A 19,818-nucleotide genomic window follows, 5' to 3' on the forward strand; every position below is an offset into this window, starting at 1 on the left:
TCACTTTACACTGCAGGCTGTGCAATGACTCCTGCAACGGGACAATTCCTGTAACTATTCACTTCATTGTACTGTTTCGTGCTTTTTTTTTTTTTTTCATGTTCAGAAACTACCTGACTGAGCCCCAGTGGCCTAATGGATAAGGCACTGGCCTCCTAAGCCAGGGATTGTGGGTTCGAGTCCCATCTGGGGTGATGCCTGCCTTGTTTCTGCACACAATTGGTAATTCTCTGTGGGCTCTTGTTGTTTTTTTCCTTCTGCTCATATCCTATTCACGAATTGCATCTGGGAAAGTTGGGAATTGAGCCGATTGAACCGGGAAACATAGACATTAAAAGTTATCCTGGAGATGCCGAGGATTGATCTCGGGACCTCATACATGCAAAGCATGCGCTCTACCACTGAGCTACATCCCCACCACCTGCATGTGTTTCCTTCAACAGCAAACAAACAATGCAACACAGAAAGAAAAGAGTTGCACTGTCATTCCTTGAGTCTCAAAGCATGCTACGACGCTGTTCCTAGCGTTGCCCAACGGCACACAACACCAACAAGTAAACAATGCAACACAGAAAGAAAAGAGTTGCACTGTCATTCCTTGAGTCTCAAAGCATGCTACGACGCTGTTCCTAGCGTAACCCAATGGCACACAACACCAACAAGTAAACAATGCAACACAGAAAGAAAAGAGTTGCACTGTCGTTCCTTGAGTCTCAAAGCATGCTACGACGCTGTTCCTAGCGTTGCCCAACGGCACACAACACCAACAAGTAAACAATGCAACACAGAAAGAAAAGAGTTGCACTGTCGTTCCTTGAGTCTCAAAGCATGCTACGACGCTGTTCCTAGCGTTGCCCAACGGTACAATATGTGGATGACATGGGCAAGGAGAAGGAGAAAGAAGCTACTGTGCGCTGGACAATGGATGACACGTAACGCAAGGAACAGTTTCTCCCAGAAACAGCGTGTGAGCGCATCCACTGTGAATAGTGAAGGAGAAGACGACATTGCAGCGACGCACATGGGTGCGTCATTTTCACTTCTCGGGATCAAGTCATAGACCGCCTGTTGCCAAAAATCACACTGTCAGGGCCAGGTGTGATACATAGAAGTTACACGCACTAACGCCGAGCTACTGCCTCTACTATGCTGAGTGTTGCTTCGAGGGTACAGGGACTAAAGAATAACATGTTGAAGTCAATTAATCAAAGACTAAATACATGTGCATTGATGTGTTTCTTGCAACATTGATTGTCAGCTCCATGTCAGCACAGTCCTCAACTCGTGTTGTCCTTGTCGGCAGAACAGGTGTGAGTGTGTTCCTGGGTGGTAAAAGATCCCTTGGCAGAAGTGGGATTCCATCCCAAGCATCCAGTGAAGACTGCGAGCTGAAAGCAGCGCCTCAGACCACTCAGCCATCCTGACTTGTGCGGCTGTGTTTAAATGGAGTCAATCCCGACGTAATCGAAAACAGTGGATATCACAATGGATGTGGTTGTATTTGGCCGAAATAGCTCAGTTGGGAGAGCGTTAGACTGAAGATCTAAAGGTCCCTGGTTCAATCCCGGGTTTCGGCATTTCACGAGGAGTATGTTCAGAAAGCACAAAGAGCCCATGTACTGCACACGTGTGCGTTTCTATTTTGCAGCTAGAGTGCACTGTGCTCCGATTCAAAGGTAATTGATTCAAAGCCCTTTTGCAAATACAACTCTAGGCGAAATCAACGACAGGCTCCTTGTTCACTTTACACTGCAGGCTGTGCAATGACTCCTGCAACGGGACAATTCCTGTAACTATTCACTTCATTGCACTGTTTCGTGCTTTTTTTTTTTTTTCATGTTCAGAAACTACCTGACTGAGCCCCAGTGGCCTAATGGATAAGGCACTGGCCTCCTAAGCCAGGGATTGTGGGTTCGAGTCCCATCTGGGGTGATGCCTGCCTTGTTTCTGAACACAATTGGTAATTCTCTGTGGGCTCTTGTCGTTTTTTTCCTTCTGCTCATATCCTATTCACGAATTGCATCTGGGAAAGTTGGGAATTGAGCCGATTGAACCGGGAAACATAGACATTAAAAGATATCCTGGAGATGCCGAGGATTGATCTCGGGACCTCATACATGCAAAGCATGCGCTCTACCACTGAGCTACATCCCCACCACCTGCATGTGTTTCCTTCAACAGCAAACAAACAATGCAACACAGAAAGAAAAGAGTTGCACTGTCATTCCTTGAGTCTCAAAGCATGCTACGACGCTGTTCCTAGCGTAACCCAATGGCACACAACACCAACAAGTAAACAATGCAACACAGAAAGAAAAGAGTTGCACTGTCGTTCCTTGAGTCTCAAAGCATGCTACGACGCTGTTCCTAGCGTTGCCCAACGGCACACAACACCAACAAGTAAACAATGCAACACAGAAAGAAAAGAGTTGCACTGTCGTTCCTTGAGTCTCAAAGCATGCTACGACGGTGTTCCTAGCGTTGCCCAACGGCACACAACACCAACAAGTAAACAATGCAACACAGAAAGAAAAGAGTTGCACTGTCGTTCCTTGAGTCTCAAAGCATGCTACGACGCTGTTCCTAGCGTTGCCCAACGGGCACACAACACCAACAAGTAAACAATGCAACACAGAAAGAAAAGAGTTGCACTGTCATTCCTTGAGTCTCAAAGCATGCTACGACGCTGTTCCTAGCGTAACCCAATGGCACACAACACCAACAAGTAAACAATGCAACACAGAACGAAAAGAGTTGCACTGTCGTTCCTTGAGTCTCAAAGCATGCTACGACGGTGTTCCTAGCGTTGCCCAACGGCACACAACACCAACAAGTAAACAATGCAACACAGAAAGAAAAGAGTTGCACTGTCGTTCCTTGAGTCTCAAAGCATGCTACGACGCTGTTCCTAGCGTTGCCCAACGGGCACACAACACCAACAAGTAAACAATGCAACACAGAAAGAAAAGAGTTGCACTGTCGTTCCTTGAGTCTCAAAGCATGCTACGACGCTGTTCCTGGCGTTGCCCAACGGTACAATATGTGGATGACATGGGCAAGGAGAAGGAGAAAGAAGCTACAGTGCGCTGGACAATGGATGACACGTAACGCAAGCAACAGTTTCTCCCAGAAACAGCGTGTGAGCGCATCCACTGTGAATAGTGAAGGAGAAGACGACATTGCAGCGACGCACATGGGTGCGTCATTTTCACTTCTCGGGATCAAGTCATAGACCGCCTGTTCTTGCAACATTGATTGTCAGCTCCATGTCAGCACAGTCCTCAACTCGTGTTGTCCTTGTCGGCAGAACAGGTGTGAGTGTGTTCCTGGGTGGTAAAAGATCCCTTGGCAGAAGTGGGATTCCATCCCAAGCATCCAGTGAAGACTGCGAGCTGAAAGCAGCGCCTCAGACCACTCAGCCATCCTGACTTGTGCGGCTGTGTTTAAATGGAGTCAATCCCGACGTAATCGAAAACAGTGGATATCACAATGGATGTGGTTGTATTTGGCCGAAATAGCTCAGTTGGGAGAGCGTTAGACTGAAGATCTAAAGGTCCCTGGTTCAATCCCGGGTTTCGGCATTTCACGACGAGTATGTTCAGAAAGCACAAAGAGCCCATGTACTGCACACGTGTGCGTTTCTATTTTGCAGCTAGAGTGCACTGTGCTCCGATTCAAAGGTAATTGATTCAAAGCCCTTTTGCAAATACAACTCTAGGCGAAATCAACGACAGGCTCCTTGTTCACTTTACACTGCAGGCTGTGCAATGACTCCTGCAACGGGACAATTCCTGTAACTATTCACTTCATTGTACTGTTTCGTGCTTTTTTTTTTTTTTTCATGTTCAGAAACTACCTGACTGAGCCCCAGTGGCCTAATGGATAAGGCACTGGCCTCCTAAGCCAGGGATTGTGGGTTCGAGTCCCATCTGGGGTGATGCCTGCCTTGTTTCTGCACACAATTGGTAATTCTCTGTGGGCTCTTGTTGTTTTTTTCCTTCTGCTCATATCCTATTCACGAATTGCATCTGGGAAAGTTGGGAATTGAGCCGATTGAACCGGGAAACATAGACATTAAAAGTTATCCTGGAGATGCCGAGGATTGATCTCGGGACCTCATACATGCAAAGCATGCGCTCTACCACTGAGCTACATCCCCACCACCTGCATGTGTTTCCTTCAACAGCAAACAAACAATGCAACACAGAAAGAAAAGAGTTGCACTGTCATTCCTTGAGTCTCAAAGCATGCTACGACGCTGTTCCTAGCGTAACCCAATGGCACACAACACCAACAAGTAAACAATGCAACACAGAAAGAAAAGAGTTGCACTGTCGTTCCTTGAGTCTCAAAGCATGCTACGACGCTGTTCCAAGCGTTGCCCAACGGCACACAACATCAACAAGTAAACAATGCAACACAGAAAGAAAAGAGTTGCACTGTCGTTCCTTGAGTCTCAAAGCATGCTACGACGCTGTTCCTAGCGTTGCCCAACGGTACAATATGTGGATGACATGGGCAAGGAGAAGGAGAAAGAAGCTACTGTGCGCTGGACAATGGATGACACGTAACGCAATGAACAGTTTCTCCCAGAAACAGCGTGTGAGCGCATCCACTGTGAATAGTGAAGGAGAAGACGACATTGCAGCGACGCACATGGGTGCGTCATTTTCACTTCTCGGGATCAAGTCATAGACCGCCTGTTGCCAAAAATCACACTGTCAGGGCCAGGTGTGATACATAGAAGTTACACGCACTAACGCCGAGCTACTGCCTCTACTATGCTGAGTGTTGCTTCGAGGGTACAGGGACTAAAGAATGACATGTTGAAGTCAATTAATCAAAGACTAAATACATGTGCATTGATGTGTTTCTTGCAACATTGATTGTCAGCTCCATGTCAGCACAGTCCTCACCTCGTGTTGTCCTTGTCGGCAGAACAGGTGTGAGTGTGTTCCTGGGTGGTAAAAGATCCCTTGGCAGAAGTGGGATTCCATCCCAAGCATCCAGTGAAGACTGCGAGCTGAAAGCAGCGCCTCAGACCACTCAGCCATCCTGACTTGTGCGGCTGTGTTTAAATGGAGTCAATCCCGACGTAATCGAAAACAGTGGATATCACAATGGATGTGGTTGTATTTGGCCGAAATAGCTCAGTTGGGAGAGCGTTAGACTGAATATCTAAAGGTTCCTGGTTCAATCCCGGGTTTCGGCATTTCACGAGGAGTATGTTCAGAAAGCACAAAGAGCCCATGTACTGCACACGTGTGCGTTTCTATTTTGCAGCTAGAGTGCACTGTGCTCCGATTCAAAGGTAATTGATTCAAAGACCTTTTGCAAATACAACTCTAGGAGAAATCAACGACAGGCTCCTTGTTCACTTTACACTGCAGGCTGTGCAATGACTCCTGCAACGGGACAATTCCTGTAACTATTCACTTCATTGTACTGTTTCGTGCTTTTTTTTTATTTTTTCATGTTCAGAAACTACCTGACTGAGCCCCAGTGGCCTAATGGATAAGGCACTGGCCTCCTAAGCCAGGGATTGTGGGTTCGAGTCCCATCTGGGGTGATGCCTGCCTTGTTTCTGCACACAATTGGTAATTCTCTGTGGGCTCTTGTTGTTTTTTTCCTTCTGCTCATATCCTATTCACGAATTGCATCTGGGAAAGTTGGGAATTGAGCCGATTGAACCGGGAAACATAGACATTAAAAGATATCCTGGAGATGCCGAGGATTGATCTCGGGACCTCATACATGCAAAGCATGCGCTCTAAAACTGAGCTACATCCCCACCACCTGCATGTGTTTCCTTCAACAGCAAACAAACAATGCAACACAGAAAGAAAAGAGTTGCACTGTCGTTCCTTGAGTCTCAAAGCATGCTACGACGCTGTTCCTAGCGTTGCCCAACGGCACACAACACCAACAAGTAAACAATGCAACACAGAAAGAAAAGAGTTGCACTGTCGTTCCTTGAGTCTCAAAGCATGCTACGACGCTGTTCCGAGCGTTGCCCAACGGCACACAACACCAACAAGTAAACAATGCAACACAGAACGAAAAGAGTTGCACTGTCGTTCCTTGAGTCTCAAAGCATGCTACGACGCTGTTCCTAGCGTTGCCCAACGGCACACAACACCAACAGGTAAACAATGCAACACAGAAAGAAAAGAGTTGCACTGTCGTTCCTTGAGTCTCAAAGCATGCTACGACGCTGTTCCTAGCGTTGCCCAACGGTACAATATGTGGATGACATGGGCAAGGAGAAGGAAGCTACTGTGCGCTGGACAATGGATGACACGTAACGCAAGGAACAGTTTCTCCCAGAAACAGCGTGTGAGAGCATCCACTGTGAATAGTGAAGGAGAAGACGACATTGCAGCGACGCACATGGGTGCTTCATTTTCACTTCTCGGGATCAAGTCATAGACCGCCTGGTGCAAACAATCACACTGTCAGGGCCAGGTGTGATACATAGAAGTTACACGCACTAACGCCGAGCTACAGCCTCTACTATGCTGAGTGTTGCTTCGAGGGTACAGGGACTAAAGAATGACATGTTGAAGTCAATTAATCAAAGACTAAATACATGTGCATTGATGTGTTTCTTGCAACATTGATTGTCAGCTCCATGTCAGCACAGTCCTCAACTCGTGTTGTCCTTGTCGGCAGAAAAGGTGTGAGTGTGTTCCTGGGTGGTAAAAGATCCCTTGGCAGAAGTGGGATTCCATCCCAAGCATCCAGTGAAGACTGCGAGCTGAAAGCAGCGCCTCAGACCACTCAGCCATCCTGACTTGTGCGGCTGTGTTTAAATGGAGTCAATCCCGACGTAATCGAAAACAGTGGATATCACAATGGATGTGGTTGTATTTGGCCGAAATAGCTCAGTTGGGAGAGCTTTAGACTGAAGATCTAAAGGTCCCTGGTTCAATCCCGGGTTTCGGCATTTCACGACGAGTATGTTCAGAAAGCACAAAGAGCCCATGTACTGCACACGTGTGCGTTTCTATTTTGCAGCTAGAGTGCACTGTGCTCCGATTCAAAGGTAATTGATTCAAAGCCCTTTTGCAAATACAACTCTAGGCGAAATCAACGACAGGCTCCTTGTTCACTTTACACTGCAGGCTGTGCAATGACTCCGGCAACGGGACAATTCCTGTAACTATTCATTTCATTGTACTGTTTCGTGCTTTTTTTTTTTTTTTTCATGTTGAGAAACTACCTGACTGAGCCCCAGTGGCCTAATGGATAAGGCACTGGCCTCCTAAGCCAGGGATTGTGGGTTCGAGTCCCATCTGGGGTGATGCCTGCCTTGTTTCTGAACACAATTGGTAATTCTCTGTGGGCTCTTGTCGTTTTTTTCCTTCTGCTCATATCCTATTCACGAATTGCATCTGGAAAAGTTGGGAATTGAGCCGATTGAACCGGGAAACATAGACATTAAAAGATATCCTGGAGATGCCGAGGATTGATCTCGGGACCTCATACATGCAAAGTATGCGCTCTACCATTGAGCTACATCCCCACCACCTGCATGTGTTTCCTTCAACAGCAAACAAACAATGCAACACAGAAAGAAAAGAGTTGCACTGTCATTCCTTGAGTCTCAAAGCATGCTACGACGCTGTTCCTAGCGTAACCCAATGGCACACAACACCAACAAGTAAACAATGCAACACAGAAAGAAAAGAGTTGCACTGTCGTTCCTTGAGTCTCAAAGCATGCTACGACGCTGTTCCTAGCGTTGCCCAACGGCACACAACACCAACAAGTAAACAATGCAACACAGAAAGAAAAGAGTTGCACTGTCGTTCCTTGAGTCTCAAAGCATGCTACGACGCTGTTCCTAGCGTTGCCCAACGGTACAATATGTGGATGACATGGGCAAGGAGAAGGAGAAAGAAGCTACTGTGCGCTGGACAATGGATGACACGTAACGCAAGGAACAGTTTCTCCCAGAAACAGCGTGTGAGCGCATCCACTGTGAATAGTGAAGGAGAAGACGACATTGCAGCGACGCACATGGGTGCTTCATTTTCACTTCTCGGGATCAAGTCATAGACCGCCTGGTGCAAACAATCACACTGTCAGGGCCAGGTGTGATACATAGAAGTTACACGCACTAACGCCGAGCTACAGCCTCTACTATGCTGAGTGTTGCTTCGAGGGTACAGGGACTAAAGAATGACATGTTGAAGTCAATTAATCAAAGACTAAATACATGTGCATTGATGTGTTTCTTGCAACATTGATTGTCAGCTCCATGTCAGCACAGTCCTCAACTCGTGTTGTCCTTGTCGGCAGAACAGGTGTGAGTGTGTTCCTGGGTGGTAAAAGATCCCTTGGCAGAAGTGGGATTCCATCCCAAGCATCCAGTGAAGACTGCGAGCTGAAAGCAGCGCCTCAGACCACTCAGCCATCCTGACTTGTGCGGCTGTGTTTAAATGGAGTCAATCCCGACGTAATCGAAAACAGTGGATATCACAATGGATGTGGTTGTATTTGGCCGAAATAGCTCAGTTGGGAGAGCGTTAGACTGAAGATCTAAAGGTCCCTCGTTCAATCCCGGGTTTCGGCATTTCACGAGGAGTATGTTCAGAAAGCACAAAGAGCCCATGTACTGCACACGTGTGCGTTTCTATTTTGCAGCTAGAGTGCACTGTGCTCCGATTCAAAGGTAATTGATTCAAAGCCCTTTTGCAAATACAACTCTAGGCGAAATCAACGACAGGCTCCTTGTTCACTTTACACTGCAGGCTGTGCAATGACTCCTGCAACGGGACAATTCCTGTAACTATTCACTTCATTGCACTGTTTCGTGCTTTTTTTTTTTTTTTCATGTTCAGAAACTACCTGACTGAGCCCCAGTGGCCTAATGGATAAGGCACTGGCCTCCTAAGCCAGGGATTGTGGGTTCAAGTCCCATCTGGGGTGATGCCTGCCTTGTTTCTGAACACAATTGGTAATTCTCTGTGGGCTCTTGTCGTTTTTTCCTTCTGCTCATATCCTATTCACGAATTGCATCTGGGAAAGTTGGGAACTGCGCCGATTGAACCGGGAAACATAGACATTAAAAGATATCCTGGAGATGCTGAGGATTGATCTCGGGACCTCATACATGCAAAGCATGCGCTCTACCACTGAGCTACATCCCCACCACCTGCATGTGTTTCCTTCAACAGCAAACAAACAATGCAACACAGAAAGAAAAGAGTTGCACTGTCATTCCTTGAGTCTCAAAGCATGCTACGACGCTGTTCCTAGCGTTGCCCAACGGCACACAACACCAACAAGTAAACAATGCAACACAGAAAGAAAAGAGTTGCACTGTCGTTCCTTGAGTCTCAAAGCATGCTACGACGCTGTTCCTAGCGTTGCCCAACGGCACACAACACCAACAAGTAAACAATGCAACACAGAAAGAAAAGAGTTGCACTGTCGTTCCTTGAGTCTGAAAGCATGCTACGACGCTGTTCCTAGCGTTGCCCAACGGCACACAACACCAACAAGTAAACAATGCAACACAGAACGAAAAGAGTTGCACTGTCGTTCCTAGAGTCTCAAAGCATGCTACGACGCTGTTCCTAGCGTTGCCCAACGGTACAATATGTGGATGACATGGGCAAGGAGAAGGAGAAAGAAGCTACTGTGCGCTGGACAATGGATGACACGTAACGCAAGGAACAGTTTCTCCCAGAAACAGCGTGTGAGCGCATCCACTGTGAATAGTGAAGGAGAAGACGACATTGCAGCGACGCACATGGGTGCGTCATTTTCACTTCTCGGGATCAAGTCATAGACCGCCTGTTGCCAAAAATCACACTGTCAGGGCCAGGTGTGATACATAGAAGTTACACGCACTAACGCCGAGCTACAGCCTCTACTATGCTGAGTGTTGCTTCGAGGGTACAGGGACTAAAGAATGACATGTTGAAGTCAATTAATCAAAGACTAAATACATGTGCATTGATGTGTTTCTTGCAACATTGATTGTCAGCTCCATGTCAGCACAGTCCTCAACTCGTGTTGTCCTTGTCGGCAGAACAGGTGTGAGTGTGTTCCTGGGTGGTAAAAGATCCCTTGGCAGAAGTGGGATTCCATCCCAAGCATCCAGTGAAGACTGCGAGCTGAAAGCAGCGCCTCAGACCACTCAGCCATCCTGACTTGTGCGGCTGTGTTTAAATGGAGTCAATCCCGACGTAATCGAAAACAGTGGATATCACAATGGATGTGGTTGTATTTGGCCGAAATAGCTCAGTTGGGAGAGCGTTAGACTGAAGATCTAAAGGTCCCTGGTTCAATCCCGGGTTTCGGCATTTCACGAGGAGTATGTTCAGAAAGCACAAAGAGCCCATGTACTGCACACGTGTGCGTTTCTATTTTGCAGCTAGAGTGCACTGTGCTCCGATTCAAAGGTAATTGATTCAAAGCCCTTTTGCAAATACAACTCTAGGCGAAATCAACGACAGGCTCCTTGTTCACTTTACACTGCAGGCTGTGCAATGACTCCTGCAACGGGACAATTCCTGTAACTATTCACTTCATTGCACTGTTTCGTGCTTTTTTTTTTTTTTTCATGTTCAGAAACTACCTGACTGAGCCCCAGTGGCCTAATGGATAAGGCACTGGCCTCCTAAGCCAGGGATTGTGGGTTCGAGTCCCATCTGGGGTGATGCCTGCCTTGTTTCTGAACACAATTGGTAATTCTCTATGGGCTCTTGTCGTTTTTTTCCTTCTGCTCATATCCTATTCACGAATTGCATCTGGGAAAGTTGGGAATTGAGCCGATTGAACCGGGAAAACATTAAAAGATATCCTGGAGATGCTGAGGATTGATCTCGGGACCTCATACATGCAAAGCATGCGCTCTACCACTGAGCTACATCCCCACCACCTGCATGTGTTTCCTTCAACAGCAAACAAACAATGCAACACAGAAAGAAAAGAGTTGCACTGTCATTCCTTGAGTCTCAAAGCATGCTACGACGCTGTTCCTAGCATTGCCCAACGGCACACAACACCAACAAGTAAACAATGCAACACAGAAAGAAAAGAGTTGCACTGTCGTTCCTTGAGTCTCAAAGCATGCTACGACGCTGTTCCTAGCGTTGCCCAACGGCACACAACACCAACAAGTAAACAATGCAACACAGAAAGAAAAGAGTTGCACTGTCGTTCCTTGAGTCTGAAAGCATGCTACGACGCTGTTCCTAGCGTTGCCCAACGGCACACAACACCAACAAGTAAACAATGCAACACAGAACGAAAAGAGTTGCACTGTCGTTCCTAGAGTCTCAAAGCATGCTACGACGCTGTTCCTAGCGTTGCCCAATGGCACACAACACCAACAAGTAAACAATGCAACACAGAAAGAAAGGAGTTGCACTGTCGATCCTTGAGTCTCAAAGCATGCTACGACGCTGTTCCTAGCGTTGCCCAACGGTACAATATGTGGATGACATGGGCAAGGAGAAGGAGAAAGAAGCTACAGTGCGCTGGACAATGGATGACACGTAACGCAAGCAACAGTTTCTCCCAGAAACAGCGTGTGAGCGCATCCACTGTGAATAGTGAAGGAGAAGACGACATTGCAGCGACGCACATGGGTGCGTCATTTTCACTTCTCGGGATCAAGTCATAGACCGCCTGTTGCCAAAAATCACACTGTCAGGGCCAGGTGTGATACATAGAAGTTACACGCACTAACGCCGAGCTACAGCCTCTACTATGCTGAGTGTTGCTTCGAGGGTACAGGGACTAAAGAATGACATGTTGAAGTCAATTAATCAAAGACTAAATACATGTGCATTGATGTGTTTCTTGCAACATTGATTGTCAGCTCCATGTCAGCACAGTCCTCACCTCGTGTTGTCCTTGTCGGCAGAACAGGTGTGAGTGTGTTCCTGGGTGGTAAAAGATCCCTTGGCAGAAGTGGGATTCCATCCCAAGCATCCAGTGAAGACTGCGAGCTGAAAGCAGCGCCTCAGACCACTCAGCCATCCTGACTTGTGCGGCTGTGTTTAAATGGAGTCAATCCCGACGTAATCGAAAACAGTGGATATCACAATGGATGTGGTTGTATTTGGCCGAAATAGCTCAGTTGGGAGAGCGTTAGACTGAAAATCTAAAGGTCCCTGGATCAATCCCGGGTTTCGGCATTTCACGAGGAGTATGTTCAGAAAGCACAAAGAGCCCATGTACTGCACACGTGTGCGTTTCTATTTTGCAGCTAGAGTGCACTGTGCTCCGATTCAAAGGTAATTGATTCAAAGCCCTTTTGCAAATACAACTCTAGGCGAAATCAACGACAGGCTCCTTGTTCACTTTACACTGCAGGCTGTGCAATGACTCCTGCAACGGGACAATTCCTGTAACTATTGACTTCATTGCACTGTTTCGTGCTTTTTTTTTTTTTTTTTTCATGTTCAGAAACTACCTGACTGAGCCCCAGTGGCCTAATGGATAAGGCACTGGCCTCCTAAGCCAGGGATTGTGGGTTCGAGTCCCATCTGGGGTGATGCCTGCCTTGTTTCTGAACACAATTGGTAATTCTCTGTGGGCTCTTGTCGTTTTTTCCTTCTGCTCATATCCTATTCACGAATTGCATCTGGGAAAGTTGGGAACTGCGCCGATTGATCGTGAAACATAGACATTAAAAGATATCCTGGAGATGCCGAGGATTGATCTCGGGACCTCATACATGCAAAGCATGCGCTCTACCACTGAGCTACATCCCCACCACCAGCATGTGTTTCCTTCAACAGCAAACAAACAATGCAACACAGAAAGAAAAGAGTTGCACTGTCATTCCTTGAGTCTCAAAGCATGCTACGACGCTGTTCCTAGCGTTGCCCAACGGCACACAACACCAACAAGTAAACAATGCAACACAGAAAGAAAAGAGTTGCACTGTCATTCCTTGAGTCTCAAAGCATGCTACGACGCTGTTCCTAGCGTAACCCAATGGCACACAACACCAACAAGTAAACAATGCAACACAGAAAGAAAAGAGTTGCACTGTCGTTCCTTGAGTCTCAAAGCATGCTACGACGCTGTTCCTAGCGTTGCCCAACGGCACACAACACCAACATGTAAACAATGCAACACAGAAAGAAAAGAGTTGCACTGTCGTTCCTTGAGTCTCAAAGCATGCTACGACGCTGTTCCTAGCGTTGCCCAACGGTACAATATGTGGATGACATGGGCAAGGAGAAGGAGAAAGAAGCTACAGTGCGCTGGACAATGGATGACACGTAACGCAAGCAACAGTTTCTCCCAGAAACAGCGTGAGAGCGCATCCACTGTGAATAGTGAAGGAGAAGACGACATTGCAGCGACGCACATGGGTGCGTCATTTTCACTTCTCGGGTTCAAGTCATAGACCGCCTGTTGCCAAAAATCACACTGTCAGGGCCAGGTGTGATACATAGAAGTTACACGCACTAACGCCGAGCTACAGCCTCTACTATGCTGAGTGTTGCTTCGAGGGTACAGGGACTAAAGAATGACATGTTGAAGTCAATTAATCAAAGACTAAATACATGTGCATTGATGTGTTTCTTGCAACATTGATTGTCAGCTCCATGTCAGCACAGTCCTCAACTCGTGTTGTCCTTGTCGGCAGAACAGGTGTGAGTGTGTTCCTGGGTGGTAAAAGATCCCTTGGCAGAAGTGGGATTCCATCCCAAGCATCCAGTGAAGACTGCGAGCTGAAAGCAGCGCCTCAGACCACTCAGCCATCCTGACTTGTGCGGCTGTGTTTAAATGGAGTCAATCCCGACGTAATCGAAAACAGTGGATATCTCAATGGATGTGGTTGTATTTGGCCGAAATAGCTCAGTTGGGAGAGCGTTAGACTGAAGATCTAAAGGTCCCTGGTTCAATCCCGGGTTTCGGCATTTCACGAGGAGTATGTTCAGAAAGCACAAAGAGCCCATGTACTGCACACGTGTGCGTTTCTATTTTGCAGCTAGAGTGCACTGTGCTCCGATTCAAAGGTAATTGATTCAAAGCCCTTTTGCAAATACAACTCTAGGCGAAATCAATGACAGGCTCCTTGTTCACTTTACACTGCAGGCTGTGCAATGACTCCTGCAACGGGACAATTCCTGTAACTATTCACTTCATTGCACTGTTTCGTGCTTTTTTTTTTTTTTTTTCATGTTCAGAAACTACCTGACTGAGCCCCAGTGGCCTAATGGATAAGGCACTGGCCTTTAAGCCAGGGATTGTGGGTTCGAGTCCCATCTGGGGTGATGTCTGCCTTGTTTCTGCACACAATTGGTAATTCTCTGAGGGTTCTTGTCGTTTTTTCCTTCTGCTCATATCCTATTCACGAATTGCATCTGGGAAAGTTGGGAATTGAGCCGATTGAACCGGGAAACATAGACATTAAAAGATATCCTGGAGATGCCGAGGATTGATCTCGGGACCTCATACATGCAAAGCATGCGCTCTACCACTGAGCTACATCCCCACCACCAGCATGTGTTTCCTTCAACAGCAAACAAACAATGCAACACAGAAAGAAAAGAGTTGCACTGTCATTCCTTGAGTCTCAAAGCATGCTACGACGCTGTTCCTAGCGTTGCCCAACGGCACACAACACCAACAAGTAAACAATGCAACACAGAAAGAAAAGAGTTGCACTGTCGTTCCTTGAGTCTCAAAGCATGCTACGACGCTGTTCCTAGCGTTGCCCAACGGTACAATATGTGGATGACATGGGCAAGGAGAAGGAGAGAGAAGCTACAGTGCGCTGGACAATGGATGACACGTAACGCAAGCAACAGTTTCTCCCAGAAACAGCGTGTGAGCGCATCCACTGTGAATAGTGAAGGAGAAGACGACATTGCAGCGACGCACATGGGTGCGTCATTTTCACTTCTCGGGATCAAGTCATAGACCGCCTGTTGCCAAAAATCACACTGTCAGGGCCAGGTGTGATACATAGAAGTTACACGCACTAACGCCGAGCTACAGCCTCTACTATGCTGAGTGTTGCTTCGAGGGTACAGGGACTAAAGAATGACATGTTGAAGTCAATTAATCAAAGACTAAATACATGTGCATTGATGTGTTTCTTGCAACATTGATTGTCAGCTCCATGTCAGCACAGTCCTCAACTCGTGTTGTCCTTGTCGGCAGAACAGGTGTGAGTGTGTTCCTGGGTGGTAAAAGATCCCTTGGCAGAAGTGGGATTCCATCCCAAGCATCCAGTGAAGACTGCGAGCTGAAAGCAGCGCCTCAGACCACTCAGCCATCCTGACTTGTGCGGCTGTGTTTAAATGGAGTCAATCCCGACGTAATCGAAAACAGTGGATATCTCAATGGATGTGGTTGTATTTGGCCGAAATAGCTCAGTTGGGAGAGCGTTAGACTGAAGATCTAAAGGTCCCTGGTTCAATCCCGGGTTTCGGCATTTCACGAGGAGTATGTTCAGAAAGCACAAAGAGCCCATGTACTGCACACGTGTGCGTTTCTATTTTGCAGCTAGAGTGCACTGTGCTCCGATTCAAAGGTAATTGATTCAAAGCCCTTTTGCAAATACAACTCTAGGCGAAATCAACGACAGGCTCCTTGTTCACTTTACACTGCAGGCTGTGCAATGACTCCTGCAACGGGACAATTCCTGTAACTATTCACTTCATTGCACTGTTTCGTGTTTTTTTTTTTTTTTTTCATGTTCAGAAGCTACCTGACTGAGCCCCAGTGGCCTAATGGATAAGGCACTGGCCTTTAAGCCAGGGATTGTGGGTTCGAGTCCCATCTGGGGTGATGTCTGCCTTGTTTCTGCACACAATTGGTAATTCTCTGTGGGTTCTTGTCGTTTTTTCCTTCTGCTCATATCCTATTCACGAATTGCATCTGGGAAAGTTGGGAATTGAGCCGATTGAACCGGGAAACATAGACATTAAAAGATATCCTGGAGATGCCGAGGATTGATCTCGGGACCTCATACATGCAAAGCATGCGCTCTACCACTGAGCTACATCCCCACCACCTGCATGTGTTTCCTTCAACAGCAAACAAACAATGCAACACAGAAAGAAAAGAGTTGCACTGTCATTCCTTGAGTCTCAAAGCATGCTACGACGCTGTTCCTAGCGTAACCCAATGGCACACAACACCAACAAGTAAACAATGCAACACAGAAAGAAAAGAGTTGCACTGTCATTCCTTGAGTCTCAAAGCATGCTACGACGCTGTTCCTAGCGTTGCCCAACGGCACACAACACCAACAAGTAAACAATGCAACACAGAACGAAAAGAGTTGCACTGTCGTTCCTTGAGTCTCAAAGCATGCTACGACGCTGTTCCTAGCGTCGCCCAACGGCACACAACACCAACAAGTAAACAATGCAACACAGAAAGAAAAGAGTTGCACTGTCGTTCCTTGAGTCTCAAAGCATGCTACGACGCTGTTCCTAGCGTTGCCCAACGGTACAATATGTGGATGACATGGGCAAGGAGAAGGAGAAAGAAGCTACAGTGCGCTGGACAATGGATGACACGTAACGCAAGCAACAGTTTCTCCCAGAAACAGCGTGAGAGCGCATCCACTGTGAATAGTGAAGGAGAAGACGACATTGCAGCGACGCACATGGGTGCGTCATTTTCACTTCTCGGGATCAAGTCATAGACCGCCTGTTGCCAAAAATCACACTGTCAGGGCCAGGTGTGATACATAGAAGTTACACGCACTAACGCCGAGCTACAGCCTCTACTATGCTGAGTGTTGCTTTGAGGGTACAGGGACTAAAGAATGACATGTTGAAGTCAATTAATCAAAGACTAAATACATGTGCATTGATGTGTTTCTTGCAACATTGATTGTCAGCTCCATGTCAGCACAGTCCTCAACTCGTGTTGTCCTTGTCGGCAGAACAGGTGTGAGTGTGTTCCTGGGTGGTAAAAGATCCCTTGGCAGAAGTGGGATTCCATCCCAAGCATCCAGTGAAGACTGCGAGCTGAAAGCAGCGCCTCAGACCACTCAGCCATCCTGACTTGTGCGGCTGTGTTTAAATGGAGTCAATCCCGACGTAATCGAAAACAGTGGATATCTCAATGGATGTGGTTGTATTTGGCCGAAATAGCTCAGTTGGGAGAGCGTTAGACTGAAGATCTAAAGGTCCCTGGTTCAATCCCGGGTTTCGGCATTTCACGAGGAGTATGTTCAGAAAGCACAAAGAGCCCATGTACTGCACACGTGTGCGTTTCTATTTTGCAGCTAGAGTGCACTGTGCTCCGATTCAAAGGTAATTGATTCAAAGCCCTTTTGCAAATACAACTCTAGGCGAAATCAACGACAGGCTCCTTGTTCACTTTACACTGCAGGCTGTGCAATGACTCCTGCAACGGGACAATTCCTGTAACTATTCACTTCATTGCACTGTTTCGTGCTTTTTTTTTTTTTTTTTTCATGTTCAGAAACTACCTGACTGAGCCCCAGTGGCCTAATGGATAAGGCACTGGCCTCCAAAGCCAGGGATTGTGGGTTCGAGTCACATCTGGGGTGATGCCTGCCTTGTTTCTGAACACAATTGGTAATTCTCTGTGGGCTCTTGTCGTTTTTTCCTTCTGCTCATATCCTATTCACGAATTGCATCTGGGAAAGTTGGGAACTGCGCCGATTGATCGTGAAACATAGACATTAAAAGATATCCTGGAGATGCCGAGGATTGATCTCGGGACCTCATACATGCAAAGCATGCGCTCTACCACTGAGCTACATCCCCACCACCAGCATGTGTTTCCTTCAACAGCAAACAAACAATGCAACACAGAAAGAAAAGAGTTGCACTGTCATTCCTTGAGTCTCAAAGCATGCTACGACGCTGTTCCTAGCGTTGCCCAACGGCACACAACACCAACAAGTAAACAATGCAACACAGAAAGAAAAGAGTTGCACTGTCATTCCTTGAGTCTCAAAGCATGCTACGACGCTGTTCCTAGCGTAACCCAATGGCACACAACACCAACAAGTAAACAATGCAACACAGAAAGAAAAGAGTTGCACTGTCGTTCCTTGAGTCTCAAAGCATGCTACGACGCTGTTCCTAGCGTTGCCCAACGGCACACAACACCAACATGTAAACAATGCAACACAGAAAGAAAAGAGTTGCACTGTCGTTCCTTGAGTCTCAAAGCATGCTACGACGCTGTTCCTAGCGTTGCCCAACGGTACAATATGTGGATGACATGGGCAAGGAGAAGGAGAAAGAAGCTACAGTGCGCTGGACAATGGATGACACGTAACGCAAGCAACAGTTTCTCCCAGAAACAGCGTGTGAGCGCATCCACTGTGAATAGTGAAGGAGAAGACGACATTGCAGCGACGCACATGGGTGCGTCATTTTCACTTCTCGGGATCAAGTCATAGACCGCCTGTTGCCAAAAATCACACTGTCAGGGCCAGGTGTGATACATAGAAGTTACACGCACTAACGCCGAGCTACAGCCTCTACTATGCTGAGTGTTGCTTCGAGGGTACAGGGACTAAAGAATGACATGTTGAAGTCAATTAATCAAAGACTAAATACATGTGCATTGATGTGTTTCTTGCAACATTGATTGTCAGCTCCATGTCAGCACAGTCCTCACCTCGTGTTGTCCTTGTCGGCAGAACAGGTGTGAGTGTGTTCCTGGGTGGTAAAAGATCCCTTGGCAGAAGTGGGATTCCATCCCAAGCATCCAGTAAAGACTGCGAGCTGAAAGCAGCGCCTCAGACCACTCAGCCATCCTGACTTGTGCGGCTGTGTTTAAATGGAGTCAATCCCGACGTAATCGAAAACAGTGGATATCACAATGGATGTGGTTGTATTTGGCCGAAATAGCTCAGTTGGGAGAGCGTTAGACTGAAGATCTAAAGGTCCCTGGTTCAATCCCGGGTTTCGGCATTTCACGAGGAGTATGTTCAGAAAGCACAAAGAGCCCATGTACTGCACACGTGTGCGTTTCTATTTTGCAGCTAGAGTGCACTGTGCTCCGATTCAAAGGTAATTGATTCAAATCCCTTTTGCAAATACAACTCTAGGCGAAATCAACGACAGGCTCCTTGTTCACTTTACACTGCAGGCTGTGCAATGACTCGTGCAATGGGACAATTCCTGTAACTATTCACTTCATTGCACTGTTTCGTGCTTTTTTTTTTTTTTTTTTTTTTTTTTTTTTTTTTTTTTTTCATGTTCAGAAACTACCTGACTGAGCCCCAGTGGCCTAATGGATAAGGCACTGGCCTCCTAAGCCAGGGATTGTGGGTTCAAGTCCCATCTGGGGTGATGCCTGCCTTGTTTCTGAACACAATTGGTAATTCTCTGTGGGCTCTTGTCGTTTTTTCCTTCTGCTCATATCCTATTCACGAATTGCATCTGGGAAAGTTGGGAACTGCGCCGATTGAACCGGGAAACATAGACATTAAAAGATATCCTGGAGATGCCGAGGATTGATCTCGGGACCTCATACATGCAAAGCATGCGCTCTACCACTGAGCTACATCCCCACCACCTGCATGTGTTTCCTTCAACAGCAAACAAACAATGCAACACAGAAAGAAAAGAGTTGCACTGTCATTCCTTGAGTCTCAAAGCATGCTACGACGCTGTTCCTAGCGTTGCCCAACGGCACACAACACCAACAAGTAAACAATGCAACACAGAAAGAAAAGAGTTGCACTGTCGTTCCTTGAGTCTCAAAGCATGCTACGACGCTGTTCCTAGCGTTGCCCAACGGCACACAACACCAACAAGTAAACAATGCAACACAGAAAGAAAAGAGTTGCACTGTCGTTCCTTGAGTCTGAAAGCATGCTACGACGCT

The 19,818-nt window shown here is 46.9% G+C and overlaps 33 non-coding genes across 33 annotated transcripts; 21 read left to right on the forward strand and 12 right to left on the reverse strand.

Moving 5' to 3' along the window:
* The first annotated feature begins 121 nt into the window (after nucleotides 1–121).
* trnar-ccu (transfer RNA arginine (anticodon CCU)) lies at nucleotides 122–194 on the forward strand. Its single transcript has one exon. It is a non-coding gene; the product is annotated as a tRNA-Arg (tRNA).
* Nucleotides 195–344: 150 nt separating this feature from the next.
* trnaa-ugc (transfer RNA alanine (anticodon UGC)) lies at nucleotides 345–416 on the reverse strand. Its single transcript has one exon. It is a non-coding gene; the product is annotated as a tRNA-Ala (tRNA).
* Nucleotides 417–1,504: 1,088 nt separating this feature from the next.
* Nucleotides 1,505–1,577, forward strand: trnaf-gaa (transfer RNA phenylalanine (anticodon GAA)). The gene has a single exon. It is a non-coding gene; the product is annotated as a tRNA-Phe (tRNA).
* Nucleotides 1,578–1,859: 282 nt separating this feature from the next.
* On the forward strand, nucleotides 1,860–1,932 carry trnar-ccu (transfer RNA arginine (anticodon CCU)). Its single transcript has one exon. It is a non-coding gene; the product is annotated as a tRNA-Arg (tRNA).
* A 150-nt stretch (nucleotides 1,933–2,082) lies between these two features.
* On the reverse strand, nucleotides 2,083–2,154 carry trnaa-ugc (transfer RNA alanine (anticodon UGC)). Its single transcript has one exon. It is a non-coding gene; the product is annotated as a tRNA-Ala (tRNA).
* A 1,354-nt stretch (nucleotides 2,155–3,508) lies between these two features.
* trnaf-gaa (transfer RNA phenylalanine (anticodon GAA)) lies at nucleotides 3,509–3,581 on the forward strand. Its single transcript has one exon. It is a non-coding gene; the product is annotated as a tRNA-Phe (tRNA).
* A 283-nt stretch (nucleotides 3,582–3,864) lies between these two features.
* On the forward strand, nucleotides 3,865–3,937 carry trnar-ccu (transfer RNA arginine (anticodon CCU)). The gene has a single exon. It is a non-coding gene; the product is annotated as a tRNA-Arg (tRNA).
* Nucleotides 3,938–4,087: 150 nt separating this feature from the next.
* trnaa-ugc (transfer RNA alanine (anticodon UGC)) lies at nucleotides 4,088–4,159 on the reverse strand. Its single transcript has one exon. It is a non-coding gene; the product is annotated as a tRNA-Ala (tRNA).
* Nucleotides 4,160–5,139: 980 nt separating this feature from the next.
* trnaf-gaa (transfer RNA phenylalanine (anticodon GAA)) lies at nucleotides 5,140–5,212 on the forward strand. Its single transcript has one exon. It is a non-coding gene; the product is annotated as a tRNA-Phe (tRNA).
* A 284-nt stretch (nucleotides 5,213–5,496) lies between these two features.
* On the forward strand, nucleotides 5,497–5,569 carry trnar-ccu (transfer RNA arginine (anticodon CCU)). Its single transcript has one exon. It is a non-coding gene; the product is annotated as a tRNA-Arg (tRNA).
* Nucleotides 5,570–5,719: 150 nt separating this feature from the next.
* trnaa-ugc (transfer RNA alanine (anticodon UGC)) lies at nucleotides 5,720–5,791 on the reverse strand. Its single transcript has one exon. It is a non-coding gene; the product is annotated as a tRNA-Ala (tRNA).
* A 1,082-nt stretch (nucleotides 5,792–6,873) lies between these two features.
* trnaf-gaa (transfer RNA phenylalanine (anticodon GAA)) lies at nucleotides 6,874–6,946 on the forward strand. The gene has a single exon. It is a non-coding gene; the product is annotated as a tRNA-Phe (tRNA).
* A 284-nt stretch (nucleotides 6,947–7,230) lies between these two features.
* On the forward strand, nucleotides 7,231–7,303 carry trnar-ccu (transfer RNA arginine (anticodon CCU)). The gene has a single exon. It is a non-coding gene; the product is annotated as a tRNA-Arg (tRNA).
* Nucleotides 7,304–7,453: 150 nt separating this feature from the next.
* On the reverse strand, nucleotides 7,454–7,525 carry trnaa-ugc (transfer RNA alanine (anticodon UGC)). The gene has a single exon. It is a non-coding gene; the product is annotated as a tRNA-Ala (tRNA).
* A 980-nt stretch (nucleotides 7,526–8,505) lies between these two features.
* Nucleotides 8,506–8,578, forward strand: trnaf-gaa (transfer RNA phenylalanine (anticodon GAA)). Its single transcript has one exon. It is a non-coding gene; the product is annotated as a tRNA-Phe (tRNA).
* A 283-nt stretch (nucleotides 8,579–8,861) lies between these two features.
* trnar-ccu (transfer RNA arginine (anticodon CCU)) lies at nucleotides 8,862–8,934 on the forward strand. Its single transcript has one exon. It is a non-coding gene; the product is annotated as a tRNA-Arg (tRNA).
* Nucleotides 8,935–9,083: 149 nt separating this feature from the next.
* trnaa-ugc (transfer RNA alanine (anticodon UGC)) lies at nucleotides 9,084–9,155 on the reverse strand. The gene has a single exon. It is a non-coding gene; the product is annotated as a tRNA-Ala (tRNA).
* A 1,088-nt stretch (nucleotides 9,156–10,243) lies between these two features.
* Nucleotides 10,244–10,316, forward strand: trnaf-gaa (transfer RNA phenylalanine (anticodon GAA)). The gene has a single exon. It is a non-coding gene; the product is annotated as a tRNA-Phe (tRNA).
* A 283-nt stretch (nucleotides 10,317–10,599) lies between these two features.
* On the forward strand, nucleotides 10,600–10,672 carry trnar-ccu (transfer RNA arginine (anticodon CCU)). The gene has a single exon. It is a non-coding gene; the product is annotated as a tRNA-Arg (tRNA).
* Nucleotides 10,673–10,817: 145 nt separating this feature from the next.
* trnaa-ugc (transfer RNA alanine (anticodon UGC)) lies at nucleotides 10,818–10,889 on the reverse strand. Its single transcript has one exon. It is a non-coding gene; the product is annotated as a tRNA-Ala (tRNA).
* Nucleotides 10,890–12,085: 1,196 nt separating this feature from the next.
* Nucleotides 12,086–12,158, forward strand: trnaf-gaa (transfer RNA phenylalanine (anticodon GAA)). Its single transcript has one exon. It is a non-coding gene; the product is annotated as a tRNA-Phe (tRNA).
* A 286-nt stretch (nucleotides 12,159–12,444) lies between these two features.
* trnar-ccu (transfer RNA arginine (anticodon CCU)) lies at nucleotides 12,445–12,517 on the forward strand. The gene has a single exon. It is a non-coding gene; the product is annotated as a tRNA-Arg (tRNA).
* Nucleotides 12,518–12,665: 148 nt separating this feature from the next.
* Nucleotides 12,666–12,737, reverse strand: trnaa-ugc (transfer RNA alanine (anticodon UGC)). The gene has a single exon. It is a non-coding gene; the product is annotated as a tRNA-Ala (tRNA).
* A 1,088-nt stretch (nucleotides 12,738–13,825) lies between these two features.
* Nucleotides 13,826–13,898, forward strand: trnaf-gaa (transfer RNA phenylalanine (anticodon GAA)). Its single transcript has one exon. It is a non-coding gene; the product is annotated as a tRNA-Phe (tRNA).
* Nucleotides 13,899–14,404: 506 nt separating this feature from the next.
* Nucleotides 14,405–14,476, reverse strand: trnaa-ugc (transfer RNA alanine (anticodon UGC)). The gene has a single exon. It is a non-coding gene; the product is annotated as a tRNA-Ala (tRNA).
* Nucleotides 14,477–15,348: 872 nt separating this feature from the next.
* On the forward strand, nucleotides 15,349–15,421 carry trnaf-gaa (transfer RNA phenylalanine (anticodon GAA)). The gene has a single exon. It is a non-coding gene; the product is annotated as a tRNA-Phe (tRNA).
* Nucleotides 15,422–15,926: 505 nt separating this feature from the next.
* Nucleotides 15,927–15,998, reverse strand: trnaa-ugc (transfer RNA alanine (anticodon UGC)). The gene has a single exon. It is a non-coding gene; the product is annotated as a tRNA-Ala (tRNA).
* Nucleotides 15,999–17,086: 1,088 nt separating this feature from the next.
* trnaf-gaa (transfer RNA phenylalanine (anticodon GAA)) lies at nucleotides 17,087–17,159 on the forward strand. Its single transcript has one exon. It is a non-coding gene; the product is annotated as a tRNA-Phe (tRNA).
* A 286-nt stretch (nucleotides 17,160–17,445) lies between these two features.
* Nucleotides 17,446–17,518, forward strand: trnaw-cca (transfer RNA tryptophan (anticodon CCA)). The gene has a single exon. It is a non-coding gene; the product is annotated as a tRNA-Trp (tRNA).
* Nucleotides 17,519–17,666: 148 nt separating this feature from the next.
* Nucleotides 17,667–17,738, reverse strand: trnaa-ugc (transfer RNA alanine (anticodon UGC)). The gene has a single exon. It is a non-coding gene; the product is annotated as a tRNA-Ala (tRNA).
* A 1,088-nt stretch (nucleotides 17,739–18,826) lies between these two features.
* Nucleotides 18,827–18,899, forward strand: trnaf-gaa (transfer RNA phenylalanine (anticodon GAA)). The gene has a single exon. It is a non-coding gene; the product is annotated as a tRNA-Phe (tRNA).
* A 308-nt stretch (nucleotides 18,900–19,207) lies between these two features.
* trnar-ccu (transfer RNA arginine (anticodon CCU)) lies at nucleotides 19,208–19,280 on the forward strand. Its single transcript has one exon. It is a non-coding gene; the product is annotated as a tRNA-Arg (tRNA).
* Nucleotides 19,281–19,429: 149 nt separating this feature from the next.
* trnaa-ugc (transfer RNA alanine (anticodon UGC)) lies at nucleotides 19,430–19,501 on the reverse strand. The gene has a single exon. It is a non-coding gene; the product is annotated as a tRNA-Ala (tRNA).
* Nucleotides 19,502–19,818: the final 317 nt, after the last annotated feature.

This window comes from Amia ocellicauda, chromosome 14 (genome assembly GCF_036373705.1).
Source record: "Amia ocellicauda isolate fAmiCal2 chromosome 14, fAmiCal2.hap1, whole genome shotgun sequence".
Lineage (NCBI taxonomy): Eukaryota > Metazoa > Chordata > Actinopteri > Amiiformes > Amiidae > Amia > Amia ocellicauda.